The 25,910-nt window shown below is 48.2% G+C and overlaps 1 long non-coding RNA gene across 1 annotated transcript; it reads left to right on the top strand.

Annotated features, from left to right (window-relative positions):
- The first annotated feature begins 7,944 nt into the window (after window positions 1-7,944).
- On the top strand, window positions 7,945-11,550 carry LOC143688398 (uncharacterized). Its single transcript, XR_013177981.1, has 3 exons — window positions 7,945-8,010; window positions 10,019-10,184; window positions 11,299-11,550. It is a non-coding gene; the product is annotated as an uncharacterized LOC143688398 (long non-coding RNA).
- Window positions 11,551-25,910: the final 14,360 nt, after the last annotated feature.

The following is a 25,910-nucleotide window of genomic DNA, read 5'->3' as shown; positions in this document are numbered from 1 at the left end:
CCCCGCGCCACAGCCCCGCAGGGACCTCGGGCCCCCCACCCGCTCCCCTTCCCAACCCCCCCACCCGCTCCCCTCCCGACCCCCCATCCCCCTCCCTCATCCCGATCCCCCTCCCCCTCCTCCCCCAAGCTGCCTGGAGAGCCCACCGGATTCCGCAGTCCTGATCGTGGACCGGGTCACTCCCCCGGTCCCATCTTGCTCCCAGGAGCAGGGCAAACCGGCTCCACGCCGGCCACCAGCTTCCCACGTGTGAGATTTTTAAGTCTTAGTATCAAATGGAATACTGATGCAAAGCTAGAATTTGCTTTTCTCTCTGTTAAAAGAATTTGAATAATTTATACTTTTTGTTGATGTGTCAAGTTCTCACTTGATTAAGAAAAATAAGTCTTCTCATTTTTTGAGGAAAAAACTAGGTATTCTTTTTACCATCATGTTATTTCCTGTATTTACTTTATTTACTTTTAAAATCTTTTATGCTGCATACTATTTCCCAGCAAATTGGGACCCTCCTTAGCTAGTGTTCAAACCTCCTGACAACTTTTGACGTTTTGCCTTCCCAAATTGAAGCCCAAATCTTTTTTATTTCAGACTGTTTAGGATTGTACAGAGCAAACCTGGAAATTCGCAAAGGATTTGTTCTTTCGCTAGTAAAAAGAGAGGTAGTAGGTATAGTTGGGTTTGTTTGATATGCTACGAATTGCATGGAAAGTGTTATAAAATTAAAAAAGATTTTCTAGCCTCCTCTTAGTTGGATTTGTATGGATAAAATTTTATTTGCATATACTCCAGAAATTATCTGAACTTTCTAGAGATTTGTCCACGTCCTCACTGTTCATGAGATGTCCGAGCACTGACCTGACAGATGTTAGACAAAAGTGCAGTGGTACCAGCCATAATCTCAGTTATTCTTAAAAATGTGCCACATGCCACAGAATCAAACACATTTCCTTCTCAGTAGCATTATTATAATGAATTCCCATTGATCTTTCACTTTTATAAAACATTATAAAAAGTAACTGTGGCATCTTTCTCTTTTGTGATCCACGGATAGTTCTGTTCTATTCTGATGCTTTCCTGAGAACACTTGCCACCAGCTGCAGGCCAGCGTGTCTCATCCTCATCAACAGACCCTGGCACCGAGAAGGAGCCGAGACCGCTGCCAGGGGGCCGACAGGTCCAGGGGCTCGTCCACACGTGACCCAGGGCAGTAAGCTTCCTTCCTTAGGACCAAAAGAGTGATGGAGAATGGTGGCGGATTTCCTTTGCAATATTACTGATGTGTTAATGTTTTATTTTCTAGGTATAAGGAACCCCTTTTGCTTTCCCGAAGCTATCTATAACTAACTCATAAGCCATTTACATTTTTCTCTCTGCCTGATCTCACAGAACTTGGAAAGTTATTGAATATTCTTATACTCATGGAAATACAATTATTTGCCTCAGAATCTGTTCTCCTTGTTAACAGGCCTTAACTGGAGACACTGGTGATGCAACCAAAGCCTTGACTGGAGTCACTGTGGGAAAGGATGCTCATTTAATGAGAGGTGGCAGACGAATACCCCAAATCCACTGAAGATCCCACTCAAAGTGTTTCTTTTTTTCTTTTAAGATTTGTACTGAGAAGTCTTCACACACACACATTCCATACGTGGTGTGCAATCAGTGACTCACAACATCATCATAGCTGTGTAGTCATCACCAGGATTGTTTTTTAGAACATTTATATCACTCCAGAATAAGAAATAAAAGGAAAAAAACTCACACATACCCCTTACTCCTCCCTCTCATTGACCAGTAGTATTTCCATTTACTCAATTTATTATACCCTTTGATCCCCCTATTATTTATTTATTTATCTATCCATATTTTTTTACTCATCTGTCCATGCCCTAGGTAAAAGGAGCATCAGACACAAGAGTTTCACAGTCTCTTAGTCACACTGTAAAAGTTATGTGTTTAATCAATCATCTTCAAGAAGCAAGGCTACTGGAACCCAGCTCTACAGTTTCTGGTACTTCCCTCCAGCCCCTCCACTACATCATAAACTAAAAAGGGATATCCATATAATGCGTAAGAATAACCTCCAGGATAACCTCCTGACGCTGTTTGAGATCTCTCAGCCACTGCAATTTTATTTTGTCTCGTTTCTCCCTTCCCCCATTTGTCAAGAAATCTTTCTCAATCCCTTGATGCCAGGTCCTGGCTCATCCCAGGATTTCTGTCCTTCTTTGCCAGGGAGATTTACGTCCTTGGGAGTCATGTTCCATGTACAAGGGAAGGGCAGTGAGTTCACCTGTCGAGTTGACTTAGGCCACATCTGAGCAACAAAAGAGGTTCTCTAGGGAAGATTCAGGTCGAATTTTAAGTAAAATTAGCCTATCCTTGGCAGGAACAAGTTTCATAGGGGCAAACCCCAAGATTGAGGGCTCAGCCTATTAAATTGGTTGTTCCCACTGCTTGCGAGAGTATCAGAAATTATCCAAATGAGGAAGTTGAATATTTCCTCTTCTCCTCATTCCCCCAAGGGTACTTTGCAAATACTTCTTTAGTCGCTGCCCAAGTTACTCTAGGATATTTGGGGCCTCACAGTAACCCAGACAAACCAATAAAATCTCATACCCTATTCAAGATTACATGTAATTATGGTGTGCAACTAAACTGATCGTACAAGTGAAATTAGGAAATGTACTACCCAAAATATAAATTTTGCACCAAATAGGCATCTCTTCCTTTAGTCTCACACAGAAGTTGAAGTTTTGAAATATGACAATATCAACCTTTACCCTGCATTCTGATATACTTTAGTCCTATCCAGATCAGCTTTATTCATATCTTTACTTGAAGTCTGATCCCTTTTTCAACTTTTTAAACAGTTCCTGTGTGGGGTACAGCTGACTTTCATAGCATCAGAGCTCTAACTCTGAGTCTCAGGTGTCCAATAAATACCCGAAGTTTCTGGGAATTACCAGGTTATAAATAAACATCTCAGTATCTCAGATTTTACAAATAACAGTTACGACTCCTGAATATATGTGACTGCTTAAGAGTTTACAATCTAGGACCCTTTACAATAGGCTCCAACCTGATAACCCATGCTCTCGACCTCAGTTCGTTGAGGCTGCACCTCTCAGCTTCCCCACCAACAGTGAATAAGTACATCTCTTTCTCCACGTTTTCTCTAGCGCTAGTTTCTCTCTGTTCATTTTATTTGTTTGTTATTGGGTGCATGGTCCTGGAAATGAACTCTCTGTGTTCATTTATTCATGCATCATACAATCCAACCTAAGTAAATAGTTGTGTCTTTGCCACCATAATCTATATGAAGACAGTTTCTTTTCTTCCACAAAGAATCCATACTGCTCCCCTGTGCCCTGCCCTCACCCGCTGATGTCCAGTTTGGGTATGACGCCATATTATACTCGGTGGAGCACATCACAGTGGTACTGTTGACCATACACCCGAGTTGGCATTGATGGAAACTTTTCCCGTACGCCATCCATTTCAACACCTTGCGATGTTGACATTTGTCCTCCCTCATGGAAAAATGTTTTTTGTTTGGACATTTAATCACCATCATTGTCCACTCCAGACATTCCTAAATTATACCATCTCAGTCTTTATCCTCCATCTTTCCTTCTGGTTTCATTCGTGCCCCCAGCCCTTCTCCCTCAGTCATTTAGCTTCACTCTGCATACTTACATTATTGTGTTACAGTCAGGTAGTATCGTCCTATCCATTTCTGAGTTTCTATAATCAGACCTGATATATGTATATATCTGTAATTTCTTCAGCACCAAATGCTCAATCTCTATCCTATTTCTATCTCCTAATATCCTGTGTTCTTAACTTCAATTCTCTAAGTTTACTCATTAATGTTAGTTCAAATCAGTAAGACCATACAGTATTCGCCCTTTAGTTTCTGAGTAATCTCACTCAGCATAATGTCCTCAAGGTCCATCCACACTGTTACGTGCTCCATGTCCTTCTTCTGCCTTACAGCTGCGTGATATTACATGTATGTACGTACCACGGCTTGTGTAACCACTTGTCCATTGATGGGCGTTTGGGCTGTTTCCATCTCTCGGCAATCATAAATAATGCTGCTATAAAGATTGGTGCGCAGATGTCCTTTGTGTCCTTGCCCTCATGTCCTCTGAATGCATACCTAGCCAGGGGATTGCTGGATCAAATGGCAATTCTATATTAGCGCCCTGAGAAGCCCCCAAACTGCCTTCCACAGCTATTGTACCATTTGACATTCCCACCAACAGTGGATAAGTGTGCCTCTTTCTTCATATCCTCTCCAGCACTTGTGGTTTTCTGTTTTTTGAAACTGGCCATTCTGGTGGGTGTGAGATAATACCTCACGGTGGTTTGATTTGCATTTCCCTAGTAGCCAGTGAAGTTGAACATCTTTTCATGTGCTTTTTAGCCATTTGTTATTTCCTCTTCTGAGAAGTGTCTGTTCATGTTTTTTGCCCATTTTTAAATTGGGTTGTTTGTATTTTTGTTGTTCAAGTTGATGAATCTCTATGTATTCTGGATACTAAACCCTTATCTGATATGTGGTCTCCAAATATTGTCTCCCATTGCATAGGTTGCCTTTTTTACTTTCTTGACAAAGTTCTTTGAGGCACAAAAGTATTTAATTTTGAGGAGTTCCATTTATCTATTTTTTTTCCTCAGTGCTCATGCTTTGGGTGTAAGGTCTAGGAAATTGCCTCCTACTACAAGTTTTGTAAGATATTTCCCTACATTTCATCTCTAAGTTTTATGGTCTTAACTCTAATGTTTAGGTCTTTGGTCCATTTTGAGTTAATTTTTGTATAGGATGTGAGATACGGGTCCTCTTTCATTCTTTTATATGTGGATTTCCAGTTCTCCAAGCACCATTTACTGAAGAGACTGTTCTGTCCCAGGTAGATTGGCTTGACTGCCTTATCAGAGATCAATTGTCCATAGATGAGAGGATCTATATCTGAGCACTCTATTCGATTCCGTCGGTCAGTGGATCTATCTTCATGGCAGTGCGATGCTGCTCTGACCACTGTGGCTTCATAATATGCCTTAAAGTCAGGTGGTGTGAGACCCCCCCCCCCACTTCATTTTTCTTCCTCAAGATATTTTTAGCTATTCGGAGCACACTTCCCTTCCAAATCAATTTGGTTATTGGTTTTTCTAGTTCTGCAAAGTAAGTTTTTGGGATGTTAATTGGTGTTACATTGAATCTATAAATCAATTTGGGTAGAATTGGTATCTTAACTATATTTAGTCTTCCAATCAATGACCATGATATGCCCTTCCATTTATTTAGGTCTTCCGTGGTTTCTTTTAGCAAGTTCTTGTGCTTTTCTGTGTAGGTCTTTTGTATCCTTAGTTAAATATATTCCTAAAAATTTGATTCTTTTGGTTGCTATTGCAAATGGATTTTTTTTCTTGATTTCCTCCTCAGATTGCTCATTACTAGTGCATAGAAACACTACTCATTTGGGGGCACTGATCTTGTACCCTGCCCCTTTGTTGTATTCATTTATTAGCTCTAGTAGCTTTGCTCTAGATTTTTTGGAATTTCCGACACATAGTATCATATCATCTGCTAACAGTGAGAGTTTTACTTCCTCCTTTTCAATTTGGATGCCTTTTATTTCTTTTTCTTGCTTAATTGCTCTGGATAGAACTTCCCGTACAGTGTTGAATAACAGTGGTGACAGTGGGCATCCTCGTCTTGTTCCTGATCTAGTTTGACCCCACTGAGGATGATATTAGCTGTGGGTTTTTCATGTTGAGGAAATTCCCTTCTATTCCTATGCTTTGAAGTGTATTCTTCAAGAAAGGATGTTGAAAAATTTGTCAAATGCCTTTTCTGCATCAAGAGGATCATGTTTGTTTTTCTGGTTTGATTTGTTGATATGGTGTATTACATTGATTCATTTTCTTATGTTGAACCATCCTTGCATAGCTGGAATAAATCCCACTTGGTCATGGTGTATAATTCTTTTAATACGCTGCTGGATTCTATTTGCAAGTATTTGTTGAGGATTTTTGCATCTGTATTCATTAGAGAGATTGGTCTGTAATTTTCTTTTCTTGTAGTATCTTTATCTGGCATTGGTATTAGGATGATGTGGGCATGACAGAGTGAGTTGGGTTGCTTCCCTCCTCTTCAGTTTTTTTTTTTTTTTTTTTTTTGAGAGTTTGAGCAGGATGGTTATTCTTTCTCGAATGCTTGGTAGAATTCACATGTGAAGCCATCTTGTCCTGGATTTTTCTTTTTGGGGAGCTTCTTGATGACTGATTCAATCTCTTTACTTGTGATTGTTTTGCTGAGGTTGTCTATTTCTTCTCAAGTCAATGTTGATTGTTCATGCCTTTCTAGGAATTGTCCATTTCACCTACGTTGTCTAATTTATTAGCATATAATTGCTCATAGTATCCTCTCATTACCTCCTTTATTTCTGTGAGGTCAGTGGTTATGTTCCCTCTTCCATTTCTGGTTTTATTTATTTGCATCCTCTCTCTCTCTGTCTGTCTCTCTGTCTGTCTCTTTCTCTCTCGGTCAACCTAGCTAAGGGTCCATTGATTTTATTGATTTTCTCAAAGAACCAACTTCTGATTTTGTTGATTTTCTCTATTTATTTCTGCTCTATTCTTTGATATTTCTTTCCTTTTGTTTGCTTTGGAGATAGTTTTCTCTTCTTTCTATAGTTCTTCAAAATGAATAGTTAATGCATCGATTTTTGCTCATTCTTCTTTTTAAATATAGGCATATAAGGCAATAAATTTCTCTCTTAGCACTGCCTTTCCTGCATCCCAAAACTTTTGATATGTTGTGTTTTCATTTCCATTTGCCTTGAGATATTTACAGATTTCTCTTGTAATTCTTGCTTGACCCACTGTTGTTTAAGAGTGTGTTGTTGAGCCTCCATATATTTGTGAATTTCTGGCCCTCTGCCAGGTATTAATTTCCAACTTATTGCATTATGATCTGAGAAAATGTTTTGTATGATCTCAATCTTTTTAAATTTATTGAGACTTACTTTGTGACCCAGCATATGGCCTATCCTTGAGAATGATCCATGAGCACTTGAGAAAAAGATGTATCTTGCTGTTGTGGGGTGTAATGTTCTATAAATGTCTGTTAAGTCTAGTTTGTTTAATGTACTATTAAAATTCTCTGTTTCTTTATTGATCCTCTGTCTAGGTACTCCAACCATTGACGAGAGCAGGGAATTGAAGTCTCCAACTATTATGGTAAAGGTGTCTATTTCTCTCTTTAGTGTTGTCAGTATTTGCCTCACGTACTTTGGAGCACTCTGGCTTGGTGTATAACTATTTTTGATTGTTATGTCTTCTTGTTGAATTGTTTCTTTTATTTATATATAGTGTCCTTCTTTGACTCTTCTGTTTTACATCTGAAGTCTAATTTGTTGAATATTAGTTTAACTACTCCTGCTCTTTTCTGATTGTTGTTTGCATGAAATATCTTTTCCCAACCTTTTACTTTCAACCTGTTTTTGTCCTTGGGTCTAAAAAGAGTCTCCTGCAAACTGCATATAGATGGATCCTGTTTTTAATCCATTCTTCCAGTCGACGTCTTTTCATTGGGGAGTTTAATCAATTAACATTTAATGTTGTTACTGTAAAGGCAGTACTTTCTTCTACCATGTTTTCTTTTGAATTTAAATGTCAGATATATTTTCTTTTTACCTTTACTGATAAACTTCATTTCTATACTCTTCTTCAGACCTCTCTCCCTTACCTTTTTCTATCTGCCTGTAGACCTCCCTTTTGTATTTCTTGCAGAGCCAGTCTCTTAGTCAAAACTCTTAGTGATAATGTGTCTGAAAATATTTTAATCTCCCTCTCATTTTTGAAGAACAGTTTTTCTGGATATAGAATTCTTGGTTGACAGTTTTTCTCCTTTAGAATCTTAAATGTTTCATCCCACTGTCTTTTCACCTCCATGGTTTCTGCTGAGAAATCTACACATAGTCTCATTGGGCTTCCCTTGTATGTGATGGGTTGCTTTTCTCTTTCTACTTTGGAAATTCTCTCTTTCTCTTTGACATCAGACAATCTGATTATTAAGTGTCTTGGAGTATGTCTATTTGGATCTATTCTGTTTGTGGTATGCTGTACTTCTTGGATCTGTAATTTTATGTCTTTCATAAGAGTTGGGAAATTCAGTGATTATTTCCATTAGTCTTTCTCCTCCTTTTCTTTTCTCCTTCTGGGACACACATAATATGCACAGTCATGCGCATCAGTTTGTCATTCAGTTCCCTGAGATCCTGCTCATATTTTCCCATTCTTTTCCCTATATTTTCTTTTGTGTGTCAGACTCCAGATACCCAGTCCTTTAGTTCCTTAATCCTATCTTCTGCCTCTTCAAATCTGTTGTGTAGGTTTCCATTGTTTTTTCATCTCTTCTGTTGTGCCTTTCATTCCCATAAGTTCTGTGATTTGTTAATTCAAACTTTCAAGTTCTTCTTTTTGTTCATCCAGTCTTCTTTATATCTCCCTCAACTTGTTGATTTGATTTTTGATGAGATTTTCCATGTCTGTTCAAACATCCCGAATTGTTTCAACTCCTGTATCTCATTTGAATTGTTGGTTTGTTCCTTTGACTGGGCCATATGTTTGATTGTCCTAGTATGACTTGTTTTCTTGCTGCCATCTATGCATTTGATTTCCTTAATTATTTCATTATGGAGGTTCTTTTCACTCTTTAACCTAGGATTTTCTTGCTAGATAGCTCTGTTCTCTATCTTATTTTAGACCTCTAGCTTAGGTTCTATTTAACTGATTAGAATTTCTCAGTTCTTGTTTTTCTGTTTCTTGTCCTGCCTATATGGAGCCCTTTTTTTTTGAGGAGGGTTTCCTCAGACGTTATAGACACCAGTCAAACTTTTCCAGACCAGACAGGCCCCCATCCTGCCCAGCATGTGGTGCTTGTCTGCGCATGGTTTCCCACTGGTGTGAAGTCATGTGGTACCTCTAACTTCAGCCGACTCTCCCTGCCAGGGGCATGGCTGAGACGGAGGTGAGGTGATAGGTTGGCTTTGATTGCTTCAGTTTTCCAGTCCCTGGGGCCTGAATTCCTTGCAGGGGGGATTCTACTTGGGCTGGGCTCCAACCTCCTTTTCTTGAGGAAGATACACTATTAAGGGAATTAACCCCTTTCAGATGACTAGTTACTTTGTTGCTCAGACAAGTTTAATCCTGCCCTTGCCTGGAGCAGTGCTAGAGCCTGAAAGGGCTTCCAGTTCTGTGTAATGAGCTGTTGAGGGGTAGAAAACAAACAAACAAAAAGCCTTTTCAGAGATGGACCCCTTCTCCTTGGGTTAGTCAATCAAGAGCTTAAGTTGGTACATGGCTCTGTGTATCTCCAGGTTCTGTGTGCCCCCTTTTCTTGCAGTCCAGCCCCTTTCCAATATTTTGTATTACCTGACTCAAAAAGCCTCTTTTATTTTGTCAGCCTTGCTCCCTCTCTGCTAGGGCAAAACTTCTAGCTTCTTTTAGTACTTATTCCAGGTTTATCTGAGCTGGGGACCTGTTTTCAGTAGTCCAAATTTTTAAATTAATTCCATAAGTGGAGCTTGGTTGAGCTAAGCCTCTGATGCTAGTTAAGTCTGTTACCTTTCCCCTCAGGAGCCAGGCTGCCGTGCCCGTGTGTGTGTCAGGGGGGTGCTGGCCTCTGTGGCTTGGAGGATTCACCATTCTGTGTGGGGTCTCAGCCGGTCCACCCGGTTCAGATGTTTCCCCTGTAGCTGTTCTGTCCTGTTCCTGGGCATTTATTAGTTGGTCTGGAGGATGAAGTAAATTCCACACCTCACTAGCCGCCATCTTGCCCCACCTCTCCAAAGTGTTTCTTGATATCCACCAGCTCAAACAATTCCATGGCCAGACCTGTTTCTGACCTCGGTTCTTGGTTTAATGGAACAACTAGGACACTTCCAATGTATGCATTTAATTGTAATTATAAGTCTGTATATTTTTAAAATTTCTTGTTTTACAGATGATATTTCAAGATTCAGCCCAGGTTTCTCGTCACTGTTAAGGCAGATGGTCGCTCTTAAGAGAACTAATCAGAAAGAAAATGAGACAAATGGGACATCTCTAGTGGACCAACAGTAAAATAGAAAAGACATCCCGGGTCAGAGACGGTGCTCGTAAGCCCTCAGGTGGGTAAGTGACCCTGCTGGAAGGGTTGTAAGAGGGAAGGAGGGACAAGGCCACTGGTGGCACCTGCTGTGACCACCAGCAAGAAAGGAAAGCAGCAGTGCTGACCAGAGAGGGTTTGTCACATTTCCCATGAGTTCACTGGTAGATGGCCTAAAGTGGGGTAGATTGTTAAATAAAGTGACAGGGGCCCTTCCCGGGCATTGCCAGAAGGAAACTGTCTAAGGAAGGACAGGGACTCTCCAAAGGACGAAGCAGCTGACCATAGGGTGGGACCTGCAGAGACCTGAGGCCCAATGGAAGTGCAGCCTGGGGACCTGCCATGCAGGGCTGGAACCAGCTTGTGGGGGAGGGGAAGGGAGGGGAGGGGAGCCCACCCACCCACTAACAGGGCGCCTCTGGCTCCCCTGTGCAGCCCCCTGGGTAAGGAGACACCCCACATGGGCCACCCCCTGCAGCTTCCCTCGGGGCTCCCTCAGGGCCTTCCTTGCCCAGCTGCCTGGCAGCCTGGTGGGAGACAGCTCTGCCCCAGCAGGGTTCCTCGTGGACCCAGAAACCCCTGCCCAAGTGTGGGCCAGGAGGCCCCTGTGCCCCAGTTTTGCTAGGGTGGCCTCTGGAGAGGGGTCCTGGGAGAGGGCTCCAGGGAGAAGGGTCCCTAGGGGAGGGGCCTCAAGAGAGGGGCCTCAGGAGAGGGGTCCCTAGGAGACGGGTATCTGGTTGCAAGGTCCCGGGAGAGGGGTCTCTGGTTGAGGGGTCCCGGGAGCGTAGGGAAGACACAGGGGGAAGGTAGAGGGGTGCGGCGAGACAGGGCTGCTCCTTGCTTCCTGCCTGCCCCTTGCAGCTGCTGACCTTTGCTGCTGACCTTGGCTGTGCCCCGCCAGGATGCCCCGTGGCTCACTCAAGGCGCTCAGTCCTGGCCCTTTCTCCCAGCAGCGCTTTCGCATCTTGGGGGCTGTCCAAGCCCAGTGCAGCCTTGATGGGACGCTTTGCTGACTTCAGTTATTTCTCAACAAGCAGATTTAAAGTGTTCTGAATATGATAATATCCCATTCTTCTGTCAGAGATCTCAGCCTTCCTTCCCTCACTCTCAAGGAGAACTTGTTTCCTTGCTTGTAGTGGCAGAGAAGTGGAGGTTTTGTGGGATGCACCACTAGCTTCCCAAGAAGAGAAGGCAGGAGGGCCGCGTGCTTACGGAGACAAGGAATGGTGCCACCTCAGGGCTGAAATACGAACAGCTAGATAAAGGCGATTTCCTTCTCTGGCATCAACGTGCAGCGAGACCTGTTGGGACCGTGATGAGAAAGTTACAATGTAACAAGGAGCTGTTACAGTAACAGCTGTAAGAACCGCGTGAACAGCATGTTTCAGTTCAGGCCTTTCCCTTCGTTGCCCCCATTTGCCTTATTTGGGGCGCAGATGAAAGTGGGTTGGGAGAGCGCAAAGGAGCCTCAAGTTTAGGGCATCCATATCTTAATCATTGTGTTTCAGGGATGCGCTCAGCTGCTCTGAGGCTCTCGAGACCATCCTCCGTGGAATGGGGTTCTCTGCCCCATCGAGGGGGGCTGGCCACTGTGCCCCAGGGCCGCGACTCCTCAGAATTAGATTCCGCCTGGGGCTGCGGACCGCCTCGCCCCATTCCCCGCGGACCCCTGAGTGAGGTCCGAGCCCGGGAGTGAAATCCTTGGCGCTGGTGGAGCCGCCTGAGAAGAACCAGGATCCTCGAGAGGCTCATGGCGCCCCAAGGCTGTGCCGGGGCTTGTTACGTGAGCCTGGGAGGGCTGGGGGCGGCCACTCGGGATCCGTCCGCAGCAGAGGCTGTGCACGTGCCCATCGCCACGGACCTCAGGCACCTGCGAGACACGCGTCCAGCTCTCCCTCCTCCCCACCCCACCCCCACCTACACCCCCCACCAGGCTAAACGCGCTGACATCCTTTAAACCTTGATTTCTCCCAAACCAGGGCTTTTTGGAGGCACATAGTTTTGTTCATTAGGGTTTCATCCCCTTACACGGCCTTGTTTTCTTTCTTTTTTTCTATCTTCTTTTTGTTGCTTAACAATCATATTGTTCCTGTATGTGCCATACGACCTTCCCTTTGGGAGAAAGTGGAGTGCTTCTGTCTTGGCTTTGAGAATCCCCCAATTTGCAAATTGTTCCTGTTTGATAAATAGGCAGGCTTAGTTTTCTAAATTCTTAAAATGTGTCTTTTATTTGATAATTCAAAATGAACTCCATGTCTCCCCTACCATGTGCAGGGACGGCGCTCAGCCACCCGGGGGGGTGAGCTGAAGCCGCGACGGGGGGCGGGTGGGGGCCGGGCAGGGCCCAGGGCAGCGTGGAGACCTCCTGCCCAGGGACACTCTCCCTTCAGCCGCGGGCTGGTGTGCTGGGCTCTTCCTCACGGCCTCTCCGTCCGCTGGGCTAGCTGGAGCTCAGGACCTCTGAGTGTCCCCCAGCAGGCCTGCGCCCAGAGGATGGACAGACGGGCGGCACCTGCCTGAGAAAGGACGGTGCGGGCAGCAGGAGATGGAGCTGCCCCTGGTGGCCTGGGAGAGCTGCTGATCCTTCCTGGCAGGACAGCGCTCGGCCACCCGATGGAGCTTCCAGGCCTTCCAGAAGAGCCGGGCTTCTGTCTACCTGCTAAACTTTCCGCTGTGTCTCTACACGGATTATTGCCTTTCTTATTCTTTTTAAATTCTCTTTTGTGTTTGACTATCATCAAAGAACATTTATCATTAATTAAAATTATTTAATAAATAATTTGCTCTAGTATGCTTCTATTTCCCCAATTAAAGAATTGCCAAAATGTTGCCCTCATAAATTGAGGGAACTTTGGTGACATAACTCCGGTTTCTCTATCATTTTTAAAATGTAGAGGAAGAGTGATCTTCAGCCCAAATGTTTAGCAACACTGCTAACCTGATGCCCTGGAACAGAAAAGAGAAAATCTTCTCTGGTGACAGATTTTGGGGTGACACTGAGGATGTGCACTGGGTCTCGTACCCCTCGTTGGTCAAGGGACCACAGGTGACTCTGAGTCCCTCGTTAGTGTCGCCTGTAAAAGTGAAGGTCACGGCCCACACCTGGCCTCGGGCGCCACTCCACAGAGGGTAGCTGGTCATTGGCACTTTCTAAATCAATTGCTGTGATGGGAGGAAAGTCTTACCTTTGATATTTATTTCTTCACTTAAAAATATTTTGATTGTTTTCCATATTAAATGTCTGACTACAGATCACCAAACATAGGCTGTTGTTTTAGTTGTAACAGTTTTTGAGTCATCCTAAACAGAAATCTCAATGTAATAGTGTGACTTGTCTGCTGTGCTTTGATTCTTTATAAGAGGATTTCTCATTAGAGTTGTCTTCCTTTAGAAAGAGCAAGAATGGAAACAAAGAATGAAGAACAAATAAAGTAGTCATTACTTGGTTGATTCTTATTCAATTACAACCTGTCCTTGAATCTCCTCTCTAAAGAAGTATTTTCATCAAATGAGTTCAGTCCTTAGTTGACAAATACAGAAAAAAAGTAAAATTACAGAAAACTCTGACAAATTATCACAAGTTAAACATGTGCTTTTGACAGAAATATCTGAAAATCATGAGTAATTTAATAGGTTAACATTTTAAAGGCTATGCTTCAATAAAAATCAAGTACATACACAATTAAGTTGGTTTATCAAGAAGCTAATCTGTATACAAAGATTAGGAGGTACACATGACAATCTAGATTCCTTTCGTCTTATGCAGACTATTTTACTAAAATTGCTCAGCTATAATGTCTCTCTTGCTTGGGGACTTCTGTCCTGACCACCAGTTCGTCTGCGTGTGACAGGAGGCTCCTCATCTACCAGTGAGTGCGCTTTCTGTCCCCTGAAGCTGCTCCTGTGACCTGACTGCTCCCGGGGGCAGTGCCCTGGGACCACCCCTGTCCCTGTGGGCGCTGTGACCCCTAGCCGTGCCCCTGGCTGCAGAGCTCCTGGAGTGCTCCTTTGGAGTCATCGGAATTTGGCGGAATTCTCTTTGATCTGGGGCTGAGATGAGCTGGCGAAGGCTGCTGCCCGCAGCTGGTTTCCCTGAGAACGTCTGCAGGTTGCAGAGGCGGGCGCAGCCTGCATTTATGGCCTCCCCTCGCTCGCACACTCGTTTCCCGGGGCGTGTGGGGACGTGGGTCCGGCCCTTCTCAGGCACTGCTGGAAGCCGGCACTGTACCTGTCCCTCCGCCACCAGCCTGGAGCTGCCACCGCCTCGCCATCTCCACGGTGGCTCTGCGCCCCCTGCCTCGGATGCACACCCTGCCCAGGGGCCACTGAGGAAACCTAAATCAGCCCCCCGAGACAGCTCAGGCTTCACTTCCTTCCTTTCCAGCTGGCAGCGGGGAGGGGACCAATTGCTTCTGTGTGTACCCGGCTTTCCAGACCCACATGTGCTGGGCAAGAGGAGTGTCTAGGGAAGCCCACCCCCCAGTGTCCGCTCCTCTGTCAGGCCTGGCCCCACCTCCCCACCTCCCCAGCCCCCACCTCCTCAGCCCCACCTCCCCACCTCCCCACCTCCCCACCCCCCCAACTCCTACCTCCCCACCCCCCACCTCGTCTGCTCCGCACCCCCAGGGCACCGCAGGCCATGCCAAGGCAGTGGGCTTTGACCACTCACCCTGAGCCTCCCCCCAGGTTTCCTGCAGCGCCACCCAGGGCTAGCTATGCCCGCTGGGGTCTGTGTCCAGTTCTGAGTCGGCTATGGGCATGGAGGGCAGGCTGGGCCGCTCCCCGTGGGGCTCCTTTCGGCCAGGAGGGGAAGGGGACGTGGCAAGGCCTCCCACGGGGAAGGGGAGCCCATCCCCAGCCCTTCCCAAGGCCCCCGGGGTGGGGACAGGCCTGAGCTCTGCCCTCTGGGCAGGCGGTGCACCCGCGCCCAGGGCCAGGAGAGGCTGGCATCGCCTCTGCCGCTGACCCACTGCAGGCCCGACCGCCCCCTAGACGGGCAGCTGCGCGTCCCTCTGCCACTCCCAGTTATTTTGCCCAGCGTGACCAGACGTTTTCGTCCCGGCTTCAGCGGCGCTGCCCTGTCTGCCATGCTCACCCCTCACGGCTCCTTCGCGGGTGGGCCGGGCCTGAGGACAGCTGTGTCCCTGGCCGCTGCCCCAGCAGAGCCTTTCTGGGGGAAAAGTCCAGTCACTTATTTTAAATCAAAACGGTCGCCAACAACACCAGGTAACACCTACCCACCAAATCCTCTGAAACCTGGAAAAATGGCCGGGACTATCTGAGTGATCTCGCAATACGCTTGTCTTCTTGTCATTCTGTAAGAGGCATATTTAACAGGGAGGTGCGGCCGGCGGCCTGAAAAACTGGCCTCCTTTTCTAGAAGTCTGGTGGGCAAGGAACTTAAGAAACCGGAAGCTGTGCTGCTGGAGCTGCCTCTGGAAACATCCGTCACCCCACCTTGACGACACGTGTCAAGCATTTCCTCTCACTTTCTCCCAGGGTTTCTCCGGTGGGAAAGGACCAGGGGCCTGAGCGTTTGCCACCCCCATGCCCTCCCTCGCACAGGGTTTACTGAATTGCACAACAAGCATGAGTCAGGTTTTTGATAAAAAAGTGCCTCTTCTTATATTACCCTCTTTCTGTTGTGTTTTTGTTTCTAATATTTTCCCTAGAGCCAAGATAAGTTTTAGACAGTATTTTAGAGATAAATAAAAAACAAAACAAAACACATTTTCTGAATCTTTAGCGTTAGACAAAACGTTAGGCCCCGGCAGGACACCTGGCACCCCACACCACCGCGGCACCACTGGGACAGTCTAGGGGGACTTCGGGACTGTTTAAACCCAGTGTGAGTCGATGAGTCAAACGTTCTCTTACTTCTTACCCATCCTACCGAAGCTGCAGGTGGGTTTATGTCTAGGACATTTTAAAGCTGCTTCTCCCAGGGATAGCGTCCACAGGGTGATTAGCAGTAAGTCACACTGCGGGATGGGGGGCGACACAGAGGGCGCAGGATGCAGAGGGCTTGAGGGGCTGCAGCAGGAGACAAGAGGAGCAGAGCTTGGTGATCCCAGAGTCACTGCAGGGTCGGGCAGGTGGTCAGGATGGACAGTCAGATGGACTTGGGCCACCGAAAAATCCACGGCTGCATTTGCATGTCAAGATCCCTCAGTCCCCAAATTGACTTTTATTCACTGAATCAAAACATTGAGTTTGGTCACCCTAGCTCAACTGCGATGGCAGGGGCTTAACAAATTGCACACGCTGAGTTGATTTCTCCCGAAGGAGAAACAGGGCACCTGGCAGGGACCTGAACCTGACGGCATCTATCACGTGTAAGTCAGACGAAGCAGCCATCTGACCCTGTTTCAGTGAAAGGAGGAGCATGTCCTTGTAGATTTTGATAAACTGAGAGAAGTAGCGACAGCTTCATGCCTCCAAGCAGAGTGAGACCAGGAGGCAGACGAGGCGGGAAGGCAGGGCTCGGAGAGCAGAAATGAACGGGCCAGGGGAACCTTCCTCTCCTAAGAACCTTCCAGAAAAGCCGTCTGTGGGATGCGGCCTCACCCGTGGACTGCACCCCGTGTGAGTTTATTTTGCGATGTCTAAGGAAGTACAGCACGGCAGGAGTAACTGGTCGACTTGCAGCTTCGAGCCCGTGCATGACGGTGGCGCCACGGAAAATTCCGCCCCACAGTGAGGTCACTCCCAGGGAGACGGCCAGGGGGCCCCGAAACCCCGCGTGGACGTGACCGCGGAGCAGCTGTGTCGGCACCCACTCCCTCTGCCCTTGTCTTTATTCTTTGCCGTGCAGGTCTCCTGTCTGAAATACAGCTGTGCCGGGGTCTCCTCCAGATGGCCGCGACGGTTTTCAGGGAACCCACTAGAGTCACACCCTCAGCCCACTCTGCCCGCCTGGCAGTGACGACGCGCAGGCGGTGGCTGGACAGACAGATGCCCCCGGCCAGGAGAAGGCTCGGCGCGCCAGGGTGCAGCCCTCCCCTGCTAGGCGCCTCCTTTGCAGCCGGGACAGGCGCGCGAGGCGGAGGCTGCGTGTGGAGCGCCCCGAGCTGCCCTCGCCTTTCCGCGGCGCCGAAGGGGCGCCACGCGCGTTCGCCCCGCTTTTCCCCGCGCCGTCGTCTGCGCGCCCCCAGCCCTGGGGCCGCGGAGGGAGACTCGGCCCAGGGTTCCCGGACCCCTGCCTGCCGTGGGAGAGGCTCCGAGTTCTGCGGGGCGCTGGGCGGGAAGGCGGAGTTCGCCAGCGGCCACGGCCTTCAGGACGAGCGCCCGAACCACCGGAGCCCAGAGCTGGGGGACGTGTGCGGGGCGCGGGCCGGGGATGGGGAATGTGGGCGGGGCGCGGGCCGGGTGCAGGGGTGACGTGTGCAAGGCGCAGGGATGGGGCACCGGAGGCTGGTGCGGGTGCAGGGAAGGTTGTCGGGTGGAAGGGCAGCGCTAGTGGAAATTGTGGGCGCCGTGAGTCAGTGTGCTGGTGTACCCTAGTTTTTCACCAGGATTCATTAAACCCCATTTCTCACTCCGTCTGCCTTGAGGTCGGTTTTATTTGCTGCGGTTCTCCTTGACCTCCCTTCTGGATGAGCCCCCGGTGACGTCTCCGTCTGCCAGTGGCGCCCACGGGCCGCTCCACGCCTGGCATGGGTGGACCTCGCGCGGGCCGGGCCGCCCCTCGCCCACCCGGCAAGTCCAAAACGCCTGCTTGGAACGAAGGGCTACCCACCCACCCCCCCAGTGCAAGGAAACTCAGCCCAGGTTTCCACTCTGGAAACTTCCAGCTTGTCCCGGCCTGCAGAGGGTGTTTAGCATTTAGAAAACACCCTCAGCTACGCTGCAGGTTTAACAAGCAGCATATTTTAGGTCAACAGGGGAAGAGATAGGTGCTTGACAGAGCTAGGAAACAATATGCTAAAGGTTCCCTCAGGATCCAGGCAGGAGGACAGCCTGGCGCCTCCTCCCGGGTCAGCGACCTGGGAGGGAATGGACCTAAGCTGAGGCCACTGTGTCCCCCACCCCCACCCCCACCACTGCTGGGCAGCGAGGGCGAGGCTTGGCCCGGTGGCTCTGATGCCTCCGAGGCTGTGGAAAGTGCTCTTGAGCGCTCGCCCCTCCCTCCTGGGCGCCCCATGTCACAGCTGTGCTCACTTTGGGGGTTCTCCTGATAATCTGCAATTCGAGTAAAACCCAGGTGAGGAATGGCCCCTCTTGTTCTGAATTTTTAAGAGAAGATGAGCACACAGCCCAGGGTGGAGTGAGTCTCTATTTGAGGCACGTCCTTCTGCTGAGGCCATTTCTAGTGTAAGCTTTATTGATTTCGTGAGAAAAGGCTTGTTAAGAAAGCTTTAGCTCACAAATTCCAAGTAATGGAAGAATGACAGAGAAGAGAGGAAGGTGCACAGAAAGTTGATTGAAAACTCGTACTGGGTTTCACTCTTACAGGTCATTCACAGCCAAAACGCCCCGAAAGGAGGGCTTAGCATGAGAGGACAGCTTCTGCAGATCGATCTCTTGGGGCCGCAGAGACACTCAAAGGAAAACCTGAGAGCTGGAGCCCTGAAACAAACAAACCTACCCAAGTCCGCGGCCCACACCTGGGCACCTGGCTGTTCAGAGGGAAACTAAGTCAGGTGCAGGGCAGAGGTGCCCGTCCTCACCCAGCTGCCTTTAGGCCTCAGATGGGAAAAATCACTGTCATGCCGCTTCTGGAGGAACTTTGTGGAATCAAATGAGATAACACATGCAGGAGCCTCTCAGAGGGGCACAGTTTAAGCAAGTGATGATCACTGCCCTTTATATAGAGAATGCTTAGGGGGTCACAGGCACATGCTCAAGTACTGGCTAATGCAGCCCCAGAGCAGCCATAAGCTATGGACCCTCCACAGAAGAGGACACTGAGGTTCCGAGATGCTCACCTAAGGCTGTTTGTGGAGGTAGCAAATGGTCACGCCAGGCTTCTCTGACTCAGCAACTGCTGCCCTGTCACCCAGGACCTTTTAGTTCACATCAGTCACACCAGAGATGTCTGGTGAGGACATCTCTCTATTTTCTCACTGTTCTAGTTTGCGAGCTGCTGGAATGCAACACACCAGAGACAGACTGGCTTTCAAGAAAAGGGGATTTATTTAGTTAATGTATAGTTCTTCAGAGGAAAGGCAGCTAACTTTCTTTCTTTCTTACATGGGAAGGCACAGGATGGTCTCTGCTGGCCTTCTCTCCAGGCCTCTGGGTTCCAACAACTTTCCCCAGGGTGATTCCTTTCTGCATCTCCAAAGGCCTGGGCTGAGCTGCAAGTACTGAGATGAGGTATGCTGAGCTGCTTGGGCTGTGCTACGTTGAGTCTCTCATTGAAGCACCAGCCAATTAAGTCAAACATCATTCATTGCAGCAGGCACACCTCCTAGCCGACTGCAGATGTAATCAACAACAGATCAGGTTCACTTGCCATTGGCTCATGTCCACAGCAACAGAACTAGGCATCTTCACCTGGCCAAGTTGACACCTGAACCTAACTACTACAGTCACCTTCCCCTCTTCCTCTGCATCACGTGTCCCCTCGAGCATCTCTGCTCAGGATCCTCCTGCCTCCCACTGTCTACAGCTAATTCTTCAATGTCTTCCTGGCTGCAGGCAGGTGGCCGAGCGCTGCCCGCAGCCTGAGCTCAGGGCAGAGCCTGCACCCATCATGTGCCCAAGGAGGTCTTCAGTGCAGAGCTGAAGGAAGGAGATGCAGACCCCGGAGATGCAGCAGCCAGAGCAAGCCTCAGGGTGAAGAGGGTCCCCAGACCCCCAGACCCACTGCTCTTCCCGCCCCACCCCTGGTGAGGGGCCATTTCCTGCCCCAAATAATGTATTTTGAAGCTGTACACTTTAATCATACTCCATTAATTAATTAAAACCTCAGCGACTTCCTCAATTAGTCATGCCCTGTGAACACAGAATGATATATTATTTCAGTTAAGGAGAAAATCAGCTGCAGGGAACATGGCGGCAGCTCAAACAAGTTTGGGGTCAATTAATGACATGTCAGTGTGAAGCTGGGGGCACTGGGCGGGTATTAGTGGAACGCTCAGGGCTCGTTCGCTCATGGCAATGTTTGCAGCTTATGGAATACTTTGGCTCATTTCAATCTGAAAATTAAAATAACTTCCCCTTACTTAACTATGCAAAGTTCAATTTTAGCTTCTTCCTGGCATGGTGCAGTCATGTTAGACTAAAGTGAAAGATAAAGAATTGCAAGAAAAAAAATCATATAAAGAGAGGGTGTAATAAACTTTGTATAGGTGAACTCTGTAATGCAGAGGCGGACTTATCCTCTTAAGGTGGAAGACAATACTTTCATTTATTAAGAAATGGGGTCGTTTCAGATAGCCCAGGGTGGGTAGGGAGTGGGTGGGGGGAGGGTGGGGGTGGGTGGAGGAGGTGGGGAGTGGGGATGAGGGGTAAGGGGTGGGGGTTGGGGGGCAGCTCACCACTTCCTCCTCTGCTTGGTTTGTATGACCCTCCCCCCGCCGTCTGGTGTTCATTAAAATTCGTTGACAAATAACAGGCAAGATCATCCAGGGAAATAAATCAGACTTACGGGCTGATTTATTCTTTCAGCTTAGAGCCATTTTCAGTCTGGTAGCCTGAGAAGGTAACTGAACATGCTCTTGGTAGATGGGCCAGCTGAGATAAAGTTAGAGCAGGAAAAACAATGACCGCATGGGTTTTTAATAATATATATCTCATTATGCAAAATGTCAAACAAATAAAGTAGAGAGAACGACCTAACACCCCCACGTGCTCACCAGGCAATTCCAGCAATTTCCAACTCAAGGCCAGTCTTGATCTACCTGTACTTGCTTCCTTACTAGAGTATTTTGAGGCAAAGCTAATTATTTATCAAACAAATCTCATGTTATTCTTGCATCCAAAAATATTTTAGTATACATCTCTATAATACGACTTTTAAAATATAATCACTATATAATTATTAAACCTAAAATATAAACATTAATTCAATATTACCAGTTATTCAAATAGTATTCAAATTTGCCTCATTATGTTTTTTTATACTTGGTTCCCTTGAATTAAGATCTAAATAATCTCAACACTACCATTTGTTGATGTATGTCTTCTCTGTTTTACTCTATAGGTTCCTCCTCTTTCCTTTGTGCTTTCTTTTTTCGTAGTAACGGTTCCTGGCTGCTGCTCTTTGGAGGTACCTGAGACCCGTGCTTCTGCCTCAGGGCGGCAGGGGGGCTGGGGCTGCGGGACTGGGGACGAGGCCGGCCCGAGGCTCATGGTGTTTTCTTTGCAGAGTGGTGTCCTTTCCCCTGAGACACCTCCGAAAATAACCTTGTACTGCTTGAAAATACAATGGAAGTCATTGGCAAACGAGAGAGAATGCCTTTTTGTCTCATTACGGAGTAAATCATTGCCCTCTCCTTCAAAACAAATAGTGAGAATTACGAAAGTTTCCCCATGAGGAGCCTCTCAGAAATTCAAGCTTAGGAGTTGGTGAGCGAGAAGTCGAGGACCATGAACCAGGCAAATTGACTGGGAATGAACCTCCATGTCTTCAAGAGCTGCCTGCCACCTGTTACGATGCAGTGGGCACCTGCCAACATCTTACATCATTTGTTTTTCCACTGAAAATGATGAATGGCAACTTACAGTTTCTTTTCACATGATGTACCCATCACCTTGTGTGATTGATTTCTCTTTACTTAACATTCTGTGTCTACAAAGGCTCTGATTCTCTTGAGAGAGCAAATGAACCCAGTGTGCAGCATGCAAAATCATTTCAGTTATCAGTTCTTCCTACAAAATGGAGCTGTGGATTCTCATGACATATTTGCTTTGTAGTTCTAGAAGCCGGGCGTCCTCTTCCCGACCCATCAGCCCCGGGCACTTTGCAGTCACGGGTGGGTGACGTGTCGGGACCCTCTGTGCTCCCAGCCCAGCCCTGTGCCGGCCCGTGGCCCTGCGTGGTGAGGATGCTGGCGGTGGGCCGTGGGGTGTGGGCGGAAGGGAGGTGTCCCCAGGGCGGCCCCACGCTGACCCCCACTCTCACTATGTAACTGAGACATCAGGATTTAAGGGATGATTTTGATTACTGAATCATATTCCTTTTTTGCTTTCTGGGATATTGGAGTAGACAGAGAGCAATACCTGAAATCCCTAAACTATAATTCAGCTGCCCCGATACCTGAAATGATTGTAAAAGTCCTTATATCATGCCTTTTGTGACTAAGAGTTGTCAGTCCTTTATCTGGCCATTTTCTTGTAGGGCAAAGGCCCTGATGCTAGTGAAGAATTTGAAGTCAGACATTAACTAGCTTCAGCCCTGGACATTTGTAAGTCATATCAGCTGGACTCTGCTATTGAAGGATGATTTGTCTCCCTTCCTTTTGGCTCACACCTTTAGTTCTGAAGTGACAGCTCTGCCTCCCCTCCTTTCAACTTAAGTTCTACTGAAATGATAATAACACTATCTCTTTTTCTGCTTTGGACTGCTATTCAAAATAACCTCATCTCACCTTCCTAAAATCCTTAAAAACCTTGAACCCCCCTAAACTCAGGGAGACAGATTTTGGGCCACTAGGCCATCTGCTCTCCTACTATGTGCCTAGTAATAAACTCTTTCTCTTCTAGAAACCCTGTCTCTCAGGAATTGGTTATTGGGTGCATGCAGCAGGCAGAAGAATTCACGGTCTTGTCCAGTAACACGTGCCCCTCTCCTCGCCACAGGTCCGCGGTGCGGGTGGCTGGCGTGGGGCGTCCCTCTGTACACGGCACTCCCTTAGCTGACACAGGGGGGCCCAGAGACGCTCCTCCGTGCACACAGCACGTGCTACCTTAGTGCACAGGCTGCATCCTCCCCGGGCTGCCCAACCCACCAGGTGGGGTCGATGGACGCCCCCACCCCGACCTTGTGATTCCTCAAACCACTCGATCCCGCCTGCCCCACGATGGATGCTGGAAACTTCTCCCTCCCTCCCCCCCCCCCGCCCACCCACCGCACAACCTCCCGCTGGCCCTGCCACAGCTTCCTCTTCCTGCTCCTTCAGGGTCATCTCCACGCTTTGAGTTTTCGAAGCACGGACTGTTCCGGCCACTTCCCACACAAACCCCTTCAAAGTCCTCTCGCGGCCCGTGGGCAAGGCCCTGGCTGCTCACCCCACCCCCAGCGCCTTGCCTCCCCCCCATCTCGAACCACCCTTGCTGTAGCTTTTCTCACCAGAAAAATGTAAGGTGTACCCCCAAAACTTGGCAATCAATTTAAATAATTTTCAACTTCAACTCAGTATTTGTAAAATTCACAATTAATGCAAAAAAGTCTATCATGAACCAAACATCAAATTTTAATGGAAGTCGGATGTGGGAACAGCACACGCGGGGGTGTTCTGGAGCCTGAGGCAAAGCGGAAGCAGGGACATGGCCCATGCTGTCCCTTAAGGCTTGATATTTGGTTCATCACGGCTTTTGGCATTAATTTTGATTTATGAAAACATGGTTTTCCGATATTACCCTCTGCTTCACTGAGTGTGTGGGTGCCCGCCAACCTGGCATCGCCGTGCCGCCACCCACCTGCTGGGCCCCGTCCGCCCCCCTCCCTGCTTCCTGGAGCAGCAGGGTCTCTCCTTCCTGCCTTCCAGAGGTGCCTGGAGGGACGGGCTCTGCACACACCTGCTCACAGGAACGGGGTGGGTTCACACCTGCCCCAGGCCCCTGCTCACAGGAATGGGTTTTGCACACACCTGTTCCTGGTCCCAAGGCTCCAGGTGGCCCAGGGCCCTGCCCCCTTTGAGACGTCTCCAGGGCCACACTGGCACCCAGGGACGGAGGGCCCAGGAAGGCCGCGCATACACCCCGTGCTCATCCCTGAAGGGCCCAGGGTCTCCCCAAGGCACAGGTGTGAGGCAGACGGGTCCTGAGAGTGCAGCAGGCAGGGGCCGGGGGTGCCGCTGCGGTGCTGTCCTTCCCTGCAGCGTGGCCCCTGGCACCGGCCCGGAGCCCTCTCTCTGTTCCCAGGGGGAGGGGCCTAGGGCGGCAGAGTCTGGGGAGGTGGGGGCAGGCTGGGGGTGGCAGTGACCGTTTCCTGGGGGCACCTACGTGTGTCTAGCAGGAGACCCTCTTGGGCAGTAAATCTAAACCTGAGCTTCTGGCACTGCTCCACAGGCACGTGCCGCTTGGTTCCACCTCCCTTCATTGCAGGTAACAGATACTGTGGTTTTTACAAATTGAAGGTTTGTGGACCCTGCATCCGGCAAGCCATTTTCTCTGTAGCCTGTGCTCACTTCGTGTCCCCGTGTCACATTGTGGTCATTGCTGGGAGGACTGGCTATTCCCCCAGTACCCCCACAGTCATTCTCAAAATATTTCACACTCTTTCAGTATTGTCATACCCGTCATGATGACCTGTTGACATTACTACCGTAATCCTATGGGCACCACGAGACACGCATTGAAGAGGGGGTCTTAATATAAAAATGTGTATTCTCACTGCTTCACTGTAGGCCGTCCCCATCTCTCTCCTTCTCGCTCCCCTCCCCCCCAAGTCCTTGAAACTCAATAATGTTGAAATTAGGCCGGTTGATAACCCCACAAGGGCCTGTTAGTGTTCAAGCGAAAGGAAGAGTCTTCATAGGCTAGAGCTGCCGCAGACGGTGGTTTCTCCAACGGGGCCGGGCAAAGCCAGTCAGAAGTTCTGGCAAGAGTCACCATCCAGAAGCCAGTAAGGATGTCGACGATTCGTGGGAAGAGGTCACAGTTTCAGCATTCACAGGACTTTGGGAGACGTGGATTCCAACGCTCAGGGGTGACTTTGAGTGGAGGAAGTAGCTGCAGAAGTGGTGGGAACGGCCAGAGGACTGGAGCTGGAGGTGGGGCCTGAGCTGGGGCTGAACTGCTGCGAGCTCAGGATGAAACTTGAAGCTGAGGAGTTGCTTCTCATGGATGACGAAGGAAGTGGTTTCCTGAGATGGAATCCACTCCCGGCGGAGATGCTGCGAACATGCTGAAATGACAACAAAGGATTTAGAACTGCACATCGACTTAGTTGATAAAGCGGCTGCAGGGCTGGAGAGGATTGGCTCCAACTCTGAAAGAAGTTCTGCCGTGGCCATCAAACAGCACTGCAGGCTACAGAGAAGTCTTCCCTGCAAGGGAGAGGCGATCGGCGTGGCGAACTTCATTGTTGTCCAAGAAGCTGCCGCGGTCATCCCGACCCCCACAGCCCTTGTCCCTGCTTGGGGAGCAGCATTGGCACCGAGGCGAGCCCCCCACCCGCGGAGGGACGACGACTCACTGAGGGCTCAGGGGATGGGTGGCAGGTTTAGCAAGAAAGTGTTTTTCATTAAAGGTGTGCACATTGTTTCTTTGGACATGATACTATTGCACACTTAATAGACTACAGTAGTGTAAACGTCAAATTTCCATGCGCTGGGAAACTTTTCTATGGAACTCAGTTTATTGGGATACTCACTTTATTGCAGAGGCCTGAGAAAGAATCTGTGCTATCTCAGACATGCACCTGTACTTTTGAGAGCTTATTTTGGGAGCTCTTGCTATTACTTTGGTTCTGTTCATTGACAGGATAGCTACCTTTCCTATTTAGTTAAAAATTCTCCCCATCAGCATCTCTTCCAGAGAAATCTTTAGTAAAGTAGGAAGTAACTTGTTTGCACCATCCCCTTCTCTGTGAGCTCTGGGTGCTTCGTGCTGTTACTTCCCGTGTCCAGTGACCTGT

This window comes from Tamandua tetradactyla, chromosome 1 (assembly GCF_023851605.1).
Source record: "Tamandua tetradactyla isolate mTamTet1 chromosome 1, mTamTet1.pri, whole genome shotgun sequence".
NCBI lineage: Eukaryota > Metazoa > Chordata > Mammalia > Pilosa > Myrmecophagidae > Tamandua > Tamandua tetradactyla.
The sequence above is the reverse complement of the archived record's forward strand: the minus strand, read 5'-3'. Positions and strand labels throughout refer to the sequence as shown.